Consider the following 22,438-nt stretch of genomic DNA (forward strand, 5'->3'; position numbering starts at 1 on the left):
CTAAAAATTGAAATTTGGGGTAGAAATTTGTACATGTGTACATAGCTGAGTTGTTTCGTTTCTTCTAATATAATTTTTCTGATAGATAGATAGACAGTGAGAGAGATTATTGAAAATTACAAATCACATCTAATACAAAATTGAATTTCACAAAGGAAAACAATATTTCATAGAAATGGGACTTTTTATTAAAAAAAATTGCAATTCTCCAATATATCTATTTGTTATAACTTACAAGTGTCCGATAAATGAGAATGAAATATAATTGCGAAATACACTGAAGAAAAAATCAAGATGCTAGTATGAATTTAGTTAATGAAGAAATATTAGAAATCAAACTGAGTAAGATTTACATATTAACACCTGGTGATATACTGGCACTTTAGATATAAAATATCACTATTTTGACACGTCATTTTAAGCATCAGAGAACATTTTACATTCCACCAACCTCATTCATGAATAACAGCACAATTATAAAATCAAAGCACTCGTTGATTATTAACACAAATACTGAATAATCTCTCCTTTCAAAGACATTCAGAACCATGAATTGGTATTAACGATCATATAAAATTCAGTCGTATTTTATTACAACAATCAGCATTTTACAGAATAAAAGTCAATTACATTTTAGCAACAATTCAACGAAAGTGATATATGCACATATATACTCCGGACAATTTGTTTCATCTACATTATAAGAGATGAAAACTCTTTAGGTTGTATAATCCCACCCACCCACTCTTAAAATGTACTCTTCGAAACAAGACAATCTGGATTGATGAAAATCAGAACAAATCCTAAACTTTTCATCAAAGGCAGCATATTTTGAACAAACAGTCCTTATCGTAAACTTGATGTAGCAAAGTTAGTCACGTGTTTGTAATTATTTTCAAAATAAAAGTTATTCAGATGAAAATATCACTAAATAACTATTTGTCCTGTGAATGACTGATGCCCGGCAGTGTACAGCCACTATCGAATTCTGTTGAACGAACATTGGTTCCGGGCACCAAACTTGACTGATGTTTTGTCAAGCTGGAAGCAGATGGGGACAATTTCAATGGTGGTACTACAATTTCTTCAAAATTGATTTCATCGTTTTCATTTCCCTCATTTTCGTCATTATAAGGATAACTTGGCGGCTTGTGAATAATTAGATGCTGCTGCAGCATGCGGTTGATTGAAATAGCAGTCTCAGCAAATGGCTCCAAATCCTTGGTACTGCTATTCCTAGAAAGCATTGTTGGTGTAGCAAGAGAAGTAGCAGCCGGTGGGCAAGATACCCAGGGGTGGTTCAAGACCTGCTCGGTAGAATAACGCTTGCGTGGATCTCGCACCAGCAAGTGACGAATGAGGTCTTTGGCACTGTCTGAGATTACACTCCAATCGTTTTCTGGAAACTCATAAACATCATTTTTGATGCTGCTGAAAAGCAAGTCCTGGCAGTCCCGACACATCACATCACTGTTCCACCCACAACCACCTCCACAGTCGCCATAAAATGGATGGTAACCGCACAGCATGATGTACATGATTATTCCCAGGCTCCAGAGATCACATTTCTTGTCATAGGATAAGGATTCACCAAGCCAAACTTCAACAACTTCAGGAGCCATATAATCTGCTGTGCCGACTGGCGTCAGGAGATCTGGCGTGGAACACATATCCTTCTGACTTTCAACAGGCACACCACTTGCCAAGTCAAAATCACATATTCGTATCGGGAATATTTCTTTCTTTTCACACAATATGTTTTCTAGCTTTAGATCCCTGTGGACTATTCCTTTATTGTGGAGGAAATCCAAGGCTCGTGTGATGCATTTCACTATTAAACTGGCTTCTGTCTCAGTCAGATGACCCCTTCTCTCAATATTGTCAAACAAGGTTCCTCCCAACATCTTGTCAAAGACCAAATAAAATCGACCTTCTTCTTCAAAGTATTCATAAAGCTGTAAGATGTTCTCCTGACCTTGACATAAGTTGTATATTTCTATTTCTTTGAAGACTTTGCTGCTGGATCGGATCGTGTTGTTTTTAATGATCTTTACAGCATATTCTTTGCTGTTGGAAATATTTATAAATGTCTGCACTGAATCAATAGTACCATTTCCTAAGATTTCTCCTGTTGGTCTGTACAAATCATGAAATTTTGTAACAGGAATATCAGCTGCCCTTTTTGTCTTCTTTAGGAGTCTTGGTGTATTACAATTTAAACTTGCGTTTTTCTCTGCATCCCGTAAATTATGGCTTTCCATGTCCCTAAAATCGTTATCCATCTCTATATTCAGTCCGTTTAAAGTACCGTAATGTCAGCACCTTTTATATATGTGATCGGTTGATGACAATTAGCTTCCTGATTGGCTCGTGTCATCCTGTCGATACGACTAAAATTCAACAGTATTCAAATAAATCCCCTACTGACACTGAGTAAGCACTTAATTAGGCACTCACGGAAGTTCCTCTGGCCTCGCTGTGATGATTTATTCACACCTTGGAATGGAAGAGTACAGTTATAAAGTGGAAACAATTACTAGAACAAACGAAAACAAGAAATTTGTTTAACAAGCTTTTAGTTGATATTTATTTCTTTACAGTGCTATCACGAATAGTCATTTGCCAAAAACATAATTGATCGATGTTTTCTTATTTTATGAGAAAATATTTTCATAAAGAAATTCTTTTAAATCTTATATTTCTGTTAGTAACATGTACCATCTATCATTGATTCAACATAGATGATCGCCTGGCTAGTCTATGCAATGAAATAATGTTTCTGTCTAATATTCAATTTCAAAAATACTTCTAAAATCTCTTTCTTTCTCTCTCTTTGTCAAATTCAAAACAACTTTTAACAAGCTTTTTGGTTGTACAAAATCCGAAAACATCGCAGTCTTTAAGTTATATATGAAGATGTTTATTTTCCTTCAATAAATATTATTGAAAGTAGACTATAGTTATTTTCAAATGGCATCGTTAATGGTAACCGATGTGGTATCTAAAATGCATTTCTGCAAACAACTTGAAAAATGGTTCAAGATAATTGATATGCACGGGCTTCCATAAATTTATAACGTCCTTTTTTTCTTCCTTGTAACCATTGCAAATTCAAGGCTTTCATACTTAAGTATTGTCGGGACTCCAGCAGTGTCCAGGAGTTGTCTTTCACTGAATAATCCTATGTATCTAGCTTATAGCCATACGATTTTTATTTTAATAATAAACAAAAACTTATTCAAGATAAATTAAAACTTTTTATACAAGTATATGAGAACAAACAATTTCACATGCGCTTGATATAATTTCAATGATCGTATGAATTAGAGGTCTTTCTTTTTTATTTAACGCTCCCATTAACCCTGTTTCGTCAGACAAAGCACGCGGTCCAAAGATGATCAATTTGTTTCATGGTATGATAAAAACTATATAAATGAAGTACTCTTGTGCACCTTAAAACATATCTAATCGTTTGGCTTTCATTATTGATGTTACATAATCAACTAAAACTTTATTTATATATATTGCTGTCATTAATCTCATTTGTAATTTAGAGGTTATTTTGCGTCAATGCCCAAAAATGTATCCCTTATTGCACCAGTAATTCTATAACGGTCAGTTGCTGTTTGCGGACAACGCAGTATTGTGTGGATTTAGAATCAGTGTATTGACCATACAAATGGCAAGGCGGAATCATACGTATACTATGTTTTTTAAAGGCCATCTCGCCAGTGATCCAAACGTCATGTAGGTGAATAAACATCACGCTTTGTTAAAAGCAGACGAGATAGCTTCCCATCTCTTCCGTATTCCATCCCAATATAGATTCCGATTACTAGTCTCCGATTGTGCTTACATAGGTATCGGTACAAATAAATGTATACGGCCTCCCAGGTATACTGGGTATTATCTGTAAAGTGCCTTATTCTAAAGGGGTTCGTTACAGTGAAAATTAGGAGTATTCGTCCATGAATCAAAGGATGACGCTTCTAACCTGTAACAATATAACACAAGGGAAGACACGAGTCCCCACCGCTCGGTAGGTCCGACTCTGTTAGTTTATCCTAATAGCGTCTGCTAATCTCCAACGTAAGCCAGTCGTAATCAAGAAGAGTTCATTTTTCACGATTGACCGAAAGGTAAAATCCGAAAAACTGCGCACTCGATGTTGTTCGGATCTTACCTTTCGTTCACTGGTGAAATCCAAGACTATTCGAATGCAAACGGCACTGCCTGCCATTAGTTGTCCAAACGTCAAAATCGGCGAACAATTATTGAATTTTCTCCAAGATGTCTCATACTGAACGAAGTGTGCCGAGCAGTTTTGAAAATTGAACTATTCTTGATTACCACTGGCTGAAGGTGGAAATTAGCAAACGCAATTAGGATAAACTAGCATGGTTGGAACTACCGATGGGTGCGAACTCGTGTCTTTTTCTTGTATTATATTGTTACAGGATTGAACATTCATACCCTGATTCAATGACGGATACTCCTAAGTTTTCTTCGTAACGAACAACTGTGCCTTATTCTACTTAAAATATATATTGTGTGTTTGTGATGCAAATAGCATAGTCCCAGTCCCACTTCATTTTGCGGTTTATATAAGAAGATCCCGTTGGATATAACGTATTCTACGGATCCATATAAACAGAATAATTTATATTTCAATCTCAATTCATAAAATAATCCTGGTCTCAGTTTTGGTTAAGACCCTACAAAAATATTATATCAACGACAACTACAAAGTCACCTTCTTGAACCCAAAATAACCAAATTATATGACTTAAAACTCCCCCAATATTTCAACAACAAAAAACACCTGCAAAATAAATTCCTATACACCATCACTAGATATGTGTGTTTTAAAATCATACACGACATTTTACCTGTAAAACACATATTTTTTAAAAATATTCCCTAATTCAAGTTATGCACTTTTTTTTGCGGTGGGACTGAAATCACTGACCATTTAATTTTCGAATGCAATTTAATACTCGCTTTACAACAGCTCATAATTAAATGGCTGAAAAAAACTCTCGAAACTCCTTCGGTACTTTTTACATTCCTTAAATTTGGTCTTATCCTAAGTTTCTTCTATGGGGCCTTGTTTCCGGAACCTGAAATCGCGGACTTGTGGCTTTTATTATGCGCTGGATACAAATATGCTATATGGATTAAATGTATCCATGCATATTATCATAAAGAAGTGGTAACCAGTAACACCTTGCTATTCTTCTTTCTCTCTTGCCTAAAATGTAGAATCAGAGCTGACATTTCCAGACTTAACCTTCTTCACTTTATTGACAAATGGTGTCTAGCTGGGTTATTATGTTCTCTTTAAATTTGTTAAATAGTAAGTGGCATAAGTCTAGAATAATACTCACTACTTACCTTTTTCTTTAAATATATCCAATTATGTATCCTTTTCTAATCTCCTGATTCTTTAGTACACCGTCTTTTTGCCTGCATGTTTCAACCCACGTTTACCGGTCAACACGTTAATTCAAGAATACCCCAAGCCGCACGTGTTAACACTATCTCTTCTTTTCGCACGAGCTTTTTCTGTACTTTACCTTGTCTATCCTTTTAACATGACCTTTCACGCTTATACAATTTTGTATACACTTTGTATTTCAATCAATACTATATCTCTAAATTTAAAACTTGAATAGTAATTTCATTTGTTTTAAATTCTATGTAAAGTTATTATGTTAATTGATAAGTAGACGTAAAATAATTTATTATTATAAATTCCTCGCCTATACGTTAGCTAGAAACTTACGTATTATGTAAAATTAGTATAAGCGTTTTACAACGTATGTATGAGCAGTAAGTGTGTGTGTGTGTGTGTAAGTATGTGTGTGTATATGAGGGTACGGGTGAGCGGATATGTCTAATATGGGTGCATATAGGAGTATCTGTGTCACTTGCACATTTCAACATGTACATATTAAATAAGGATTTCATGAAAAGAAAAGAATGTTTATCATTGGTTCTATCAAATCTATTTTTGTGTTACATAATCAATTTGGCAATAAATGTAGGTCTTATAGGCTTGTAAGAATTCCATTAGGTTTAGAGAACCTATGACCAAATTTCTATCTGTTCCTCAACTTTCTTTAATATTTGGTTGTAATTAAGTTCGTCTAAATTCTTTCCATAAAATATTCCTAAAGCCTTCACTTGTTGTTTGATTCAATTTGGGGGAGCTCCTGGGTCATTTGCCCGCCAATTTCCAATTAATTGCTATTATTTTCAATATTCTTATATAATGTTTCAATTGCAATAACATATAGTAAAATTGACAATGGAAAATTTGTGTGTTGAGGGCTCTCAACCTCCTCACTCTCGTTCACTATTATTTTAGACTCGATGAGCGGATTTGTTTTATGCTAGAAACTTGGTTCTTCCATAAATAAATATGGGGTGGTAGGTTTTTGTGTTTCGTTTGCTTTGTTGTTTTCCTTTTTTACCCTTTGCCCCCTTCTTCTCACGTGCACTCGTATTTGTATAACTAGTCCATTATGTGGACGTGGATTGAGAAGTTTTAGGACCCTTTGAGCTTCCAACCTCAATTTCGCACTGCATACCCAGTATGACCTGGTTCGATGTTGCGGCATTTCAGTGGGGTGGGTTTCCTGAGATCTGTTCCATCTCTCCCCCAGGATCTGGAACCCTCTGACGATCATAGGCCATTTCATCAATCATTACTGAGTTTTGAGGCATGTTTTCTTGTTGTTGTACCGGTTATGGACAATCCGTTGGTGGGAGGCCCGTGGTACCACACCTGCTACAGTTACGAAACTGATGGCATCATCTATACCATGATTTGATACCAAATCCCATAATGTATGTAAAAAGAGGCACCCTCCTGGCGTCCTCCGACATGTACAGCAGCCTAACTCATGTAAATACTGAAGGAAAGCCCCAGACGGTGGTCATCCTTTCCTTCAAAACTTTTACTCCAAACTTTTGTTCTACTTTGAGCCTTAACTCTCAGTTTGGGATCTCTAAGGGAAGACCAGAAAAGTGAATTTCAGTTAGTTTTCCCCAAGACCCCTTGATTAAAAGTATAATGTCCTTAAAGCAGCGGAGCTTGTGAGAATTACCAATTACAGGTGGTTTCTATATCTCACCCGTAGCACTGCATGCAAACATTGTTGTGTGGAAAGACAAACTATACTTAAATATATGTATGCAATGATAATTATCTGCCGAAAATCATTTGAGTGAATCTGAGTTTTAGAAAACTTCTTTGTCGGTCTGCATCCTCAAAGCATCAAAAGCGATATCATGTCTGTTTAATAAAGCTCTGATAGTTTAGTTTTTAAAAGAACAAGTAAACAATATTCTGTTCATCATGTCTACAAAAGAATAGCATCAATCACAAGTAGATAATCAACACATAAGCACGGTATTTAGTAAATGGCTCACCAATAAACATGTAATTATTTATTCAATGTAATTAGCCATAACAGTTAGTTCCTTTGAATCGTGCAAACATTTCAGATTATCCTATTGTCAGACTTAATCCATGTCGCCGCTTGTGTCAAGTGTTGTTTTAAGCACGTATGCCTTGGGGACATTTTCCGAATCCTTATTTCACAGCTCAAACCACAACACTACCAATTAAACGGAACAAATCTGTTTAAGCGTGAGTCAGAAATTTAGTAGCTACATATATTTCCCAAGTATCAAATGAGTTTCGATTTATTGGGTATGTTAAAACTAAAAATTGAAATTTGGGGTAGAAATTTGTACATGTGTACATAGCTGAGTTGTTTCGTTTCTTCTAATATAATTTTTCTGATAGATAGATAGACAGTGAGAGAGATTATTGAAAATTACAAATCACATCTAATACAAAATTGAATTTCACAAAGGAAAACAATATTTCATAGAAATGGGACTTTTTATTAAAAAAAATTGCAATTCTCCAATATATCTATTTGTTATAACTTACAAGTGTCCGATAAATGAGAATGAAATATAATTGCGAAATACACTGAAGAAAAAATCAAGATGCTAGTATGAATTTAGTTAATGAAGAAATATTAGAAATCAAACTGAGTAAGATTTACATATTAACACCTGGTGATATACTGGCACTTTAGATATAAAATATCACTATTTTGACACGTCATTTTAAGCATCAGAGAACATTTTACATTCCACCAACCTCATTCATGAATAACAGCACAATTATAAAATCAAAGCACTCGTTGATTATTAACACAAATACTGAATAATCTCTCCTTTCAAAGACATTCAGAACCATGAATTGGTATTAACGATCATATAAAATTCAGTCGTATTTTATTACAACAATCAGCATTTTACAGAATAAAAGTCAATTACATTTTAGCAACAATTCAACGAAAGTGATATATGCACATATATACTCCGGACAATTTACTTTATCTACATTATAAGAGATGAAAACTCTTTAGGTTGTATAATCCCACCCACCCACTCTTAAAATGTACTCTTCGAAACAAGACAATCTGGATTGATGAAAATCAGAACAAATCCTAAACTTTGCATCAAAGGCAGCATATTTTGAACAATCAATCCTTATAGCAAACTTGATGTAGCAAAGTTAGTCACGTGTTTGTAATTATTTTCAAAATAAAAGTTATTCAGATGAAAATATCACTAAATAACTATTCGTCCTGTGAATGACTGATGCCCGACAGTGTACAGCCACTATCGAATTCTGTTGAACGAACATTGGTTCCGGCCACCAAACTTGACCGATGTTTTGTCAAGCTGGAAGCAGATGGGGACAATTTCAATGGTGGTAGTACAATTTCTTCAGAATTGATTTCATCGTTTTCTTTTCCCTCATTTTCGTCATTATAAGGATAACTTGGCGGCTTGTGAATAATTAGATGCTGCTGCAGCATGCGGTTGATTGAAATAGCAGTCTCAGCAAATGGCTCCAAATCCTTGGTACTGCTATTCCTAGAAAGCATTGTTGGTGCAGCAAGAGAAGTAGCAGCCGGTGGGCAAGATACCCAGGGGTGGTTCAAGACCTGCTCGGTAGAATAACGCTTGCGTGGATCTCGCACCAGCAAGTGACGAATGAGGTCTTTGGCACTGTCTGAGATTACACTCCAATCGTTTTCTGGAAACTCATAATCATCATTTTTGATGCTGCTGAAAAGCATGTCCTGGCAGTCCCGACACATCACATCACTGTTCCACCCACAACCACCTCCACAGTCGCCATAAAATGGATGGTAACCGCACAGCGTGATGTACATGATTATTCCCAGGCTCCAGAGATCACATTTCTTGTCATAGGATAAGGATTCAGCAAGCCAAACTTCAACAACTTCAGGAGCCATATAATCTGCTGTGCCGACTGGCGTCAGGAGATCTGGCGTGGTACACATATCCTTCTGGCTTTCAACAGGCACACCACTTGCCAAGTCAAAATCACATATTCGTATCGGGAATATTTCTTTCTTTTCACACAATATGTTTTCTAGCTTTAGATCACTGTGGACTATTCCTTTATTGTGGAGGAAATCCAAGGCTCGTGTGATGCATTTCACTATTAAACTGGCTTCTGTCTCAGTCAGATGACCCCTTCTCTCAATATTGTCAAACAAGGTTCCTCCCAACATCTTGTCAAAGACCAAATAAAATCGACCTTCTTCTTCAAAGTATTCATAAAGCTGTAAGATGTTCTCCTGACCTTGACATAAGTTGTATATTTCTATTTCTTTGAAGACTTTGCTGCTGGATCGGATCGTGTTGTTTTTAATGATCTTTACAGCATATTCTTTGCTGTTGGAAATATTTATAAATGTCTGCACTGAATCAATAGTACCATTTCCTAAGATTTCTCCTGTTGGTCTGTACAAATCATGAAATTTTGTAACAGGAATATCAGCTGCCCTTTTTGTCTTCTTTCGGAGTCTTGGTGTATTACAATTTAAACTTGCGTTTTTCTCTGCATCCCGTAAATTATGGCTTTCCATGTCCCTAAAATCGTTATCCATCTCTATATTCAGTCCGTTTAAAGTACCGTAATGTCAGCACCTTTTATATATGTGATCGGTTGATGACAATTAGCTTCCTGATTGGCTCGTGTCATCCTGTCGATACGACTAAAATTCAACAGTATTCAAATAAATCCCCTACTGACACTGAGTAAGCACTTAATTAGGCACTCACGGAAGTTCCTCTGGCCTCGCTGTGATGATTGATTCACACCTTGGAATGGAAGAGTACAGTTATAAAGTGGAAACAATTACTAGAACAAACGAAAACAAGAAATTTGTTTAACAAGCTTTTAGTTGATATTTATTTCTTTACAGTGCTATCACGAATAGTCATTTGCCAAAAACATAATTGATCGATGTTTTCTTATTTTATGAGAAAATATTTTCATAAAGAAATTCTTTTAAATCTTATATTTCTGTTAGTAACATGTACCATCTATCATTGATTCAACATAGATGATCGCCTGGCTAGTCTATGCAATGAAATAATGTTTCTGTCTAATATTCAATTTCAAAAATACTTCTAAAATCTCTTTCTTTCTCTCTCTTTGTCAAATTCAAAACAACTTTTAACAAGCTTTTTGGTTGTACAAAATCCGAAAACATCGCAGTCTTTAAGTTATATATGAAGATGTTTATTTTCCTTCAATAAATATTATTGAAAGTAGACTATAGTTATTTTCAAATGGCATCGCTAATGGTAACCGATGTGGTATCTAAAATGCATTTCTGCAAACAACTTGAAAAATGGTTCAAGATAATTGATATGCACGGGCTTCCATAAATTTATAACGTCCTTTTTTTCTTCCTTGTAACCATTGCAAATTCAAGGCTTTCATACTTAAGTATTGTCGGGACTCCAGCAGTGTCCAGGAGATGTCTTTCACTGAATAATCCTATGTATCTAGCTTATAGCCATACGATTTTTATTTTAATAATAAACAAAAACTTATTCAAGATAAATTAAAACTTTTTATACAAGTATATGAGAACAAACAATTTCACATGCGCTTGATATAATTTCGATGATCGTATGAATTAGAGGTCTTTCTTTTTTATTTAACGCTCCCATTAACCCTGTTTCGTCAGACAAAGCACGCGGTCCAAAGATGATCAATTTGTTTCATGGTATGATAAAAACTATATAAATGAAGTACTCTTGTGCACCTTAAAACATATCTAATCGTTTGGCTTTCATTATTGATGTTACATAATCAACTAAAACTTTATTTATATATATTGCTGTCATTAATCTCATTTGTAATTTAGAGGTTATTTTGCGTCAATGCCCAAAAATGTATCCCTTATTGCACCAGTAATTCTATAACGGTCAGTTGCTGTTTGCGGACAACGCAGTATTGTGTGGATTTAGAATCAGTGTATTGACCATACAAATGGCAAGGCGGAATCATACGTATACTATGTTTTTTAAAGGCCATCTCGCCAGTGATCCAAACGTCATGTAGGTGAATAAACATCACGCTTTGTTAAAAGCAGACGAGATAGCTTCCCATCTCTTCCGTATTCCATCCCAATATAGATTCCGATTACTAGTCTCCGATTGTGCTTACATAGGTATCGGTACAAATAAATGTATACGGCCTCCCAGGTATACTGGGTATTATCTGTAAAGTGCCTTATTCTAAAGGGGTTCGTTACAGTGAAAATTAGGAGTATTCGTCCATGAATCAAAGGATGACGCTTCTAACCTGTAACAATATAACACAAGGGAAGACACGAGTCCCCACCGCTCGGTAGGTCCGACTCTGTTAGTTTATCCTAATAGCGTCTGCTAATCTCCAACGTAAGCCAGTCGTAATCAAGAAGAGTTCATTTTTCACGATTGACCGAAAGGTAAGATCCGAAAAACTGCGCACTCGATGTTGTTCGGATCTTACCTTTCGTTCACTGGTGAAATCCAAGACTATTCGAATGCAAACGGCACTGCCTGCCATTAGTTGTCCAAACGTCAAAATCGGCGAACAATTATTGAATTTTCTCCAAGATGTCTCATACTGAACGAAGTGTGCCGAGCAGTTTTGAAAATTGAACTATTCTTGATTACCACTGGCTGAAGGTGGAAATTAGCAGACGCAATTAAGATAAACTAGCATGGTTGGAACTACCGATAGGTGCGAACTCGTGTCTTTTTCTTGTATTATATTGTTACAGGATTGAACATTCATACCCTGATTCAATGACGGATACTCCTAAGTTTTCTTCGTAACGAACAACTGTGCCTTATTCTACTTAAAATATATATTGTGTGTTCGTGATGCAAATAGCATAGTCCCAGTCCCACTTCATTTTGCGGTTTATATAAGAAGATCCCGTTGGATATAACGTATTCTACGGATCCATATAAACAGAATAATGTATATTTCAATCTCAATTCATAAAATAATCCTGGTCTCAGTTTTGGTTAAGACCCTACAAAAATATTATATCAACGACAACTACAAAGTCACCTTCTTGAACCCAAAATAACCAAATTATATGACTTAAACTCCCCCAATATTTCAACAACAAGAAACACCTGCAAAATAAATTCCTATACACCATCACTAGATATGTGTGTTTTAAAATCATACACGACATTTTACCTGTAAAACACATATTTTTTAAAAATATTCCCTAATTCAAGTTATGCACTTTTTTTTTGCGGTGGGACTGAAATCACTGACCATTTAATTTTCGAATGCAATTTAATACTCGCTTTACAACAGCTCATAATTAAATGGCTGAAAAAACTCTCGAAACTCCTTCGGTACTTTTTACATTCCTTAAATTTGGTCTTATCCTAAGTTTCTTCTATGGGGCCTTGTTTCCGGAACCTGAAATCGCGGACTTGTGGCTTTTATTATGCGCTGGATACAAATATGCTAAATGGATTAAATGTATCCATGCATATTATCATAAAGAAGTGGTAACCAGTAACACCTTGCTATTCTTCTTTCTCTCTTGCCTAAAATGTAGAATCAGAGCTGACATTTCCAGACTTAACCTTCTTCACTTTATTGACAAATGGTGTCTAGCTGGGTTATTATGTTCTCTTTAAATTTGTTAAATAGTAAGTGGCATAAGTCTAGAATAATACTCACTACTTACCTTTTTCTTTAAATATATCCAATTATGTATCCTTTTCTAATCTCCTGATTCTTTAGTACACTGTCTTTTTGCCTGCATGTTTCAACCCACGTTTACCGGTCAACACGTTAATTCAAGAATACCCCAAGCCGCACGTGTTAACACTATCTCTTCTTTTCGCACGAGCTTTTTCTGTACTTTACCTTGTCTATCCTTTTAACATGACCTTTCACGCTTATACAATTTTGTATACACTTTGTATTTCAATCAATACTATATCTCTAAATTTAAAACTTGAATAGTAATTTCATTTGTTTTAAATTCTATGTAAAGTTATTATGTTAATTGATAAGTAGACGTAAAATAATTTATTATTATAAATTCCTCGCCTATACGTTAGCTAGAAACTTACGTATTATGTAAAATTAGTATAAGCGTTTTACAACGTATGTATGAGCAGTAAGTGTGTGTGTGTGTGTGTAAGTATGTGTGTGTATATGAGGGTACGGGTGAGCGGATATGTCTAATATGGGTGCATATAGGAGTATCTGTGTCACTTGCACATTTCAACATGTACATATTAAATAAGGATTTCATGAAAAGAAAAGAATGTTTATCATTGGTTCTATCAAATCTATTTTTGTGTTACATAATCAATTTGGCAATAAATGTAGGTCTTATAGGCTTGTAAGAATTCCATTAGGTTTAGAGAACCTATGACCAAATTTCTATCTGTTCCTCAACTTTCTTTAATATTTGGTTGTAATTAAGTTCGTCTAAATTCTTTCCATAAAATATTCCTAAAGCCTTCACTTGTTGTTTGATTCAATTTGGGAAGCTCCTGGGTCATTTGCCCGCCAATTTCCAATTAATTGCTATTATTTTCAATATTCTTATATAATGTTTCAATTGCAATAACATATAGTAAAATTGACAGTGGAAAATTTGTGTGTTGAGGGCTCTCAACCTCCTCACTCTCGCTCACTATTATTTTAGACTCGATGAGCGGATTTGTTTTATGCTAGAAACTTGGTTCTTCCATAAATAAATATGGGGTGGTAGGTTTTTGTGTTTCGTTTGCTTTGTTGTTTTCCTTTTTTACCCTTTGCCCCCTTCTTCTCACGTGCACTCGTATTTGTATAACTAGTCCATTATGTGGACGTGGATTGAGAAGTTTTAGGACCGTTTGAGCTTCCAACCTCAATTTCGCACTGCATACCCAGTATGACCTGGTTCGATGTTGCGGCATTTCAGTGGGGTGGGTTTCCTGAGATCTGTTCCATCTCTCCCCCAGGATCTGGAACCCTCTGACGATCATAGGCCATTTCATCAATCATTACTGAGTTTTGAGGCATGTTTTCTTGTTGTTGTACCGGTTATGGACAATCCGTTGGTGGGAGGCCCGTGGTACCACACCTGCTACAGTTACGAAACTGATGGCATCATCTATACCATGATTTGATACCAAATCCCATAATGTATGTAAAAAGAGGCACCCTCCTGGCGTCCTCCGACATGTACAGCAGCCTAACTCATGTAAATACTGAAGGAAAGCCCCAGACGGTGGTCATCCTTTCCTTCAAAACTTTTACTCCAAACTTTTGTTCTACTTTGAGCCTTAACTCTCAGTTTGGGACCCCTTTATGAAAAGTGTAATGTCCTTAAAGCAGCGGAGCTTGTGAGAATTACCAATTACAGGTGGTTTCTATATCTCACCCGTAGCACTGCATGCAAACATTGTTGTGTGGAAAGACAAACTATACTTAAATATATGTATGCAATGATAATTATCTGCCGAAAATCATTTGAGTGAATCTGATTTTTAGAAAACTTCTTTGTCGGTCTGCATCCTCAAAGCATCAAAAGCGATATTATGTCTGTTTTATAAAGCTCTGATAGTTTAGTTTTTAAAAGAACAAGTAAACAATATTCTGTTCATCATGTCTACAAAAGAATAGCATCAATCACAAGTAGATAATCAGCACATAAGCACGGTATTTAGTAAATGGCTCACCAATAAACATGTAATTATTTATTCAATGTAATTAGCCATAACAGTTAGTTCCTTTGAATCGTGCAAACATTTCAGATTATCCTATTGTCAGACTTAATCCATGTCGCCGCTTGTGTCAAGTGTTGTTTTAAGCACGTATGCCTTGGGGACATTTTCCGAATCCTTATTTCACAGCTCAAACCACAACACTACCAATTAAACGGAACAAATCTGTTTAAGCGTGAGTCAGAAATTTAGTAGCTACATATATTTCCCAAGTATCAAATGAGTTTCGATTTATTGGGTATGTTAAAACTAAAAATTGAAATTTGGGGTAGAAATTTGTACATGTGTACATAGCTGAGTTGTTTCGTTTCTTCTAATATAATTTTTCTGATAGATAGATAGACAGAGAGAGAGATTATTGAAAATTACAAATCACATCTAATACAAAATTGAATTTCACAAAGGAAAACAATATTTCATAGAAATGGGATTTTTTATTAAAAAATGCAATTCTCCAATATATCTATTTGTTATAACTTACAAGTGTCCGATAAATGAGAATGAAATATAATTGCGAAATACACTGAAGAAAAAATCAAGATGCTAGTATGAATTTAGTTAATGAAGAAATATTAGAAATCAAACTGAGTAAGATTTACATATTAACACCTGGTGATATACTGGCACTTTAGATATAAAATATCACTATTTTGACACGTCATTTTAAGCATCAGAGAACATTTTACATTCCACCAACCTCATTCATGAATAACAGCACAATTATAAAATCAAAGCACTCGTTGATTATTAACACAAATACTGTATAATCTCTCCTTTCAAAGACATTCAGAACCATGAATTGGTATTAACGATCATATAAAATTCAGTCGTATTTTATTACAACAATCAGCATTTTACAGAATAAAAGTCAATTACATTTTAGCAACAATTCAACGAAAGTGATATATGCACATATATACTCCGGACAATTTACTTTATCTACATTATAAGAGATGAAAACTCTTTAGGTTGTTTAATCCCACCCACCCACTCTTAAAATGTACTCTTCGAAACAAGACAATCTGGATTGATGAAAATCAGAACAAATCCTAAACTTTGCATCAAAGGCAGCATATTTTGAACAATCAATCCTTATAGCAAACTTGATGTAGCAAAGTTAGTCACGTGTTTGTAATTATTTTCAAAATAAAAGTTATTCAGATGAAAATATCACTAAATAACTATTCGTCCTGTGAATGACTGATGCCCGACAGTGTACAGCCACTATCGAATTCTGTTGAACGAACATTGGTTCCGGCCACCAAACTTGACCGATGTTTTGTCAAGCTGGAAGCAGATGGGGACAATTTCAATGGTGGTAGTACAATTTCTTCAGAATTGATTTCATCGTTTTCTTTTCCCTCATTTTCGTCATTATAAGGATAACTTGGCGGCTTGTGAATAATTAGATGCTGCTGCAGCATGCGGTTGATTGAAATAGCAGTCTCAGCAAATGGCTCCAAATCCTTGGTACTGCTATTCCTAGAAAGCATTGTTGGTGCAGCAAGAGAAGTAGCAGCCGGTGGGCAAGATACCCAGGGGTGGTTCAAGACCTGCTCGGTAGAATAACGCTTGCGTGGATCTCGCACCAGCAAGTGACGAATGAGGTCTTTGGCACTGTCTGAGATTACACTCCAATCGTTTTCTGGAAACTCATAATCATCATTTTTGATGCTGCTGAAAAGCATGTCCTGGCAGTCCCGACACATCACATCACTGTTCCACCCACAACCACCTCCACAGTCGCCATAAAATGGATGGTAACCGCACAGCGTGATGTACATGATTATTCCCAGGCTCCAGAGATCACATTTCTTGTCATAGGATAAGGATTCACCAAGCCAAACTTCAACAACTTCAGGAGCCATATAATCTGCTGTGCCGACTGGCGTCAGGAGATCTGGCGTGGTACACATATCCTTCTGGCTTTCAACAGGCACACCACTTGCCAAGTCAAAATCACATATTCGTATCGGGAATATTTCTTTCTTTTCACACAATATGTTTTCTAGCTTTAGATCACTGTGGACTATTCCTTTATTGTGGAGGAAATCCAAGGCTCGTGTGATGCATTTCACTATTAAACTGGCTTCTGTCTCAGTCAGATGACCCCTTCTCTCAATATTGTCAAACAAGGTTCCTCCCAACATCTTGTCAAAGACCAAATAAAATCGACCTTCTTCTTCAAAGTATTCATAAAGCTGTAAGATGTTCTCCTGACCTTGACATAAGTTGTATATTTCTATTTCTTTGAAGACTTTGCTGCTGGATCGGATCGTGTTGTTTTTAATGATCTTTACAGCATATTCTTTGCTGTTGGAAATATTTATAAATGTCTGCACTGAATCAATAGTACCATTTCCTAAGATTTCTCCTGTTGGTCTGTACAAATCATGAAATTTTGTAACAGGAATATCAGCTGCCCTTTTTGTCTTCTTTCGGAGTCTTGGTGTATTACAATTTAAACTTGCGTTTTTCTCTGCATCCCGTAAATTATGGCTTTCCATGTCCCTAAAATCGTTATCCATCTCTATATTCAGTCCGTTTAAAGTACCGTAATGTCAGCACCTTTTATATATGTGATCGGTTGATGACAATTAGCTTCCTGATTGGCTCGTGTCATCCTGTCGATACGACTAAAATTCAACAGTATTCAAATAAATCCCCTACTGACACTGAGTAAGCACTTAATTAGGCACTCACGGAAGTTCCTCTGGCCTCGCTGTGATGATTGATTCACACCTTGGAATGGAAGAGTACAGTTATAAAGTGGAAACAATTACTAGAACAAACGAAAACAAGAAATTTGTTTAACAAGCTTTTAGTTGATATTTATTTCTTTACAGTGCTATCACGAATAGTCATTTGCCAAAAACATAATTGATCGATGTTTTCTTATTTTATGAGAAAATATTTTCATAAAGAAATTCTTTTAAATCTTATATTTCTGTTAGTAACATGTACCATCTATCATTGATTCAACATAGATGATCGCCTGGCTAGTCTATGCAATGAAATAATGTTTCTGTCTAATATTCAATTTCAAAAATACTTCTAAAATCTCTTTCTTTCTCTCTCTTTGTCAAATTCAAAACAACTTTTAACAAGCTTTTTGGTTGTACAAAATCCGAAAACATCGCAGTCTTTAAGTTATATATGAAGATGTTTATTTTCCTTCAATAAATATTATTGAAAGTAGACTATAGTTATTTTCAAATGGCATCGCTAATGGTAACCGATGTGGTATCTAAAATGCATTTCTGCAAACAACTTGAAAAATGGTTCAAGATAATTGATATGCACGGGCTTCCATAAATTTATAACGTCCTTTTTTTCTTCCTTGTAACCATTGCAAATTCAAGGCTTTCATACTTAAGTATTGTCGGGACTCCAGCAGTGTCCAGGAGATGTCTTTCACTGAATAATCCTATGTATCTAGCTTATAGCCATACGATTTTTATTTTAATAATAAACAAAAACTTATTCAAGATAAATTAAAACTTTTTATACAAGTATATGAGAACAAACAATTTCACATGCGCTTGATATAATTTCGATGATCGTATGAATTAGAGGTCTTTCTTTTTTATTTAACGCTCCCATTAACCCTGTTTCGTCAGACAAAGCACGCGGTCCAAAGATGATCAATTTGTTTCATGGTATGATAAAAACTATATAAATGAAGTACTCTTGTGCACCTTAAAACATATCTAATCGTTTGGCTTTCATTATTGATGTTACATAATCAACTAAAACTTTATTTATATATATTGCTGTCATTAATCTCATTTGTAATTTAGAGGTTATTTTGCGTCAATGCCCAAAAATGTATCCCTTATTGCACCAGTAATTCTATAACGGTCAGTTGCTGTTTGCGGACAACGCAGTATTGTGTGGATTTAGAATCAGTGTATTGACCATACAAATGGCAAGGCGGAATCATACGTATACTATGTTTTTTAAAGGCCATCTCGCCAGTGATCCAAACGTCATGTAGGTGAATAAACATCACGCTTTGTTAAAAGCAGACGAGATAGCTTCCCATCTCTTCCGTATTCCATCCCAATATAGATTCCGATTACTAGTCTCCGATTGTGCTTACATAGGTATCGGTACAAATAAATGTATACGGCCTCCCAGGTATACTGGGTATTATCTGTAAAGTGCCTTATTCTAAAGGGGTTCGTTACAGTGAAAATTAGGAGTATTCGTCCATGAATCAAAGGATGACGCTTCTAACCTGTAACAATATAACACAAGGGAAGACACGAGTCCCCACCGCTCGGTAGGTCCGACTCTGTTAGTTTATCCTAATAGCGTCTGCTAATCTCCAACGTAAGCCAGTCGTAATCAAGAAGAGTTCATTTTTCACGATTGACCGAAAGGTAAGATCCGAAAAACTGCGCACTCGATGTTGTTCGGATCTTACCTTTCGTTCACTGGTGAAATCCAAGACTATTCGAATGCAAACGGCACTGCCTGCCATTAGTTGTCCAAACGTCAAAATCGGCGAACAATTATTGAATTTTCTCCAAGATGTCTCATACTGAACGAAGTGTGCCGAGCAGTTTTGAAAATTGAACTATTCTTGATTACCACTGGCTGAAGGTGGAAATTAGCAGACGCAATTAAGATAAACTAGCATGGTTGGAACTACCGATAGGTGCGAACTCGTGTCTTTTTCTTGTATTATATTGTTACAGGATTGAACATTCATACCCTGATTCAATGACGGATACTCCTAAGTTTTCTTCGTAACGAACAACTGTGCCTTATTCTACTTAAAATATATATTGTGTGTTCGTGATGCAAATAGCATAGTCCCAGTCCCACTTCATTTTGCGGTTTATATAAGAAGATCCCGTTGGATATAACGTATTCTACGGATCCATATAAACAGAATAATGTATATTTCAATCTCAATTCATAAAATAATCCTGGTCTCAGTTTTGGTTAAGACCCTACAAAAATATTATATCAACGACAACTACAAAGTCACCTTCTTGAACCCAAAATAACCAAATTATATGACTTAAACTCCCCCAATATTTCAACAACAAGAAACACCTGCAAAATAAATTCCTATACACCATCACTAGATATGTGTGTTTTAAAATCATACACGACATTTTACCTGTAAAACACATATTTTTTAAAAATATTCCCTAATTCAAGTTATGCACTTTTTTTTTGCGGTGGGACTGAAATCACTGACCATTTAATTTTCGAATGCAATTTAATACTCGCTTTACAACAGCTCATAATTAAATGGCTGAAAAAACTCTCGAAACTCCTTCGGTACTTTTTACATTCCTTAAATTTGGTCTTATCCTAAGTTTCTTCTATGGGGCCTTGTTTCCGGAACCTGAAATCGCGGACTTGTGGCTTTTATTATGCGCTGGATACAAATATGCTAAATGGATTAAATGTATCCATGCATATTATCATAAAGAAGTGGTAACCAGTAACACCTTGCTATTCTTCTTTCTCTCTTGCCTAAAATGTAGAATCAGAGCTGACATTTCCAGACTTAACCTTCTTCACTTTATTGACAAATGGTGTCTAGCTGGGTTATTATGTTCTCTTTAAATTTGTTAAATAGTAAGTGGCATAAGTCTAGAATAATACTCACTACTTACCTTTTTCTTTAAATATATCCAATTATGTATCCTTTTCTAATCTCCTGATTCTTTAGTACACTGTCTTTTTGCCTGCATGTTTCAACCCACGTTTACCGGTCAACACGTTAATTCAAGAATACCCCAAGCCGCACGTGTTAACACTATCTCTTCTTTTCGCACGAGCTTTTTCTGTACTTTACCTTGTCTATCCTTTTAACATGACCTTTCACGCTTATACAATTTTGTATACACTTTGTATTTCAATCAATACTATATCTCTAAATTTAAAACTTGAATAGTAATTTCATTTGTTTTAAATTCTATGTAAAGTTATTATGTTAATTGATAAGTAGACGTAAAATAATTTATTATTATAAATTCCTCGCCTATACGTTAGCTAGAAACTTACGTATTATGTAAAATTAGTATAAGCGTTTTACAACGTATGTATGAGCAGTAAGTGTGTGTGTGTGTGTGTAAGTATGTGTGTTTATATGAGGGTACGGGTGAGCGGATATGTCTAATATGGGTGCATATAGGAGTATCTGTGTCACTTGCACATTTCAACATGTACATATTAAATAAGGATTTCATGAAAAGAAAAGAATGTTTATCATTGGTTCTATCAAATCTATTTTTGTGTTACATAATCAATTTGGCAATAAATGTAGGTCTTATAGGCTTGTAAGAATTCCATTAGGTTTAGAGAACCTATGACCAAATTTCTATCTGTTCCTCAACTTTCTTTAATATTTGGTTGTAATTAAGTTCGTCTAAATTCTTTCCATAAAATATTCCTAAAGCCTTCACTTGTTGTTTGATTCAATTTGGGAAGCTCCTGGGTCATTTGCCCGCCAATTTCCAATTAATTGCTATTATTTTCAATATTCTTATATAATGTTTCAATTGCAATAACATATAGTAAAATTGACAGTGGAAAATTTGTGTGTTGAGGGCTCTCAACCTCCTCACTCTCGCTCACTATTATTTTAGACTCGATGAGCGGATTTGTTTTATGCTAGAAACTTGGTTCTTCCATAAATAAATATGGGGTGGTAGGTTTTTGTGTTTCGTTTGCTTTGTTGTTTTCCTTTTTTACCCTTTGCCCCCTTCTTCTCACGTGCACTCGTATTTGTATAACTAGTCCATTATGTGGACGTGGATTGAGAAGTTTTAGGACCGTTTGAGCTTCCAACCTCAATTTCGCACTGCATACCCAGTATGACCTGGTTCGATGTTGCGGCATTTCAGTGGGGTGGGTTTCCTGAGATCTGTTCCATCTCTCCCCCAGGATCTGGAACCCTCTGACGATCATAGGCCATTTCATCAATCATTACTGAGTTTTGAGGCATGTTTTCTTGTTGTTGTACCGGTTATGGACAATCCGTTGGTGGGAGGCCCGTGGTACCACACCTGCTACAGTTACGAAACTGATGGCATCATCTATACCATGATTTGATACCAAATCCCATAATGTATGTAAAAAGAGGCACCCTCCTGGCGTCCTCCGACATGTACAGCAGCCTAACTCATGTAAATACTGAAGGAAAGCCCCAGACGGTGGTCATCCTTTCCTTCAAAACTTTTACTCCAAACTTTTGTTCTACTTTGAGCCTTAACTCTCAGTTTGGGACCCCTTTATGAAAAGTGTAATG

The 22,438-nt window shown here is 35.5% G+C and overlaps 3 pseudogenes; all 3 read right to left on the minus strand.

Annotated features, from left to right (window-relative positions):
• Positions 1 to 935: 935 nt before the first annotated feature.
• On the minus strand, positions 936 to 2,282 carry LOC149771736 (MAP kinase-interacting serine/threonine-protein kinase 1 pseudogene; annotated as a pseudogene).
• Positions 2,283 to 8,666: 6,384 nt separating this feature from the next.
• LOC149771737 (MAP kinase-interacting serine/threonine-protein kinase 1 pseudogene) lies at positions 8,667 to 9,635 on the minus strand (annotated as a pseudogene).
• Positions 9,636 to 16,343: 6,708 nt separating this feature from the next.
• LOC149771738 (MAP kinase-interacting serine/threonine-protein kinase 1 pseudogene) lies at positions 16,344 to 17,312 on the minus strand (annotated as a pseudogene).
• Between the last annotated feature and the right edge of the window lie 5,126 nt (positions 17,313 to 22,438).

Source organism: Sinohyriopsis cumingii, unplaced genomic scaffold, assembly GCF_028554795.1.
Source record: "Sinohyriopsis cumingii isolate HCF-2022 unplaced genomic scaffold, ASM2855479v2 utg001699l, whole genome shotgun sequence".
Lineage (NCBI taxonomy): Eukaryota > Metazoa > Mollusca > Bivalvia > Unionida > Unionidae > Sinohyriopsis > Sinohyriopsis cumingii.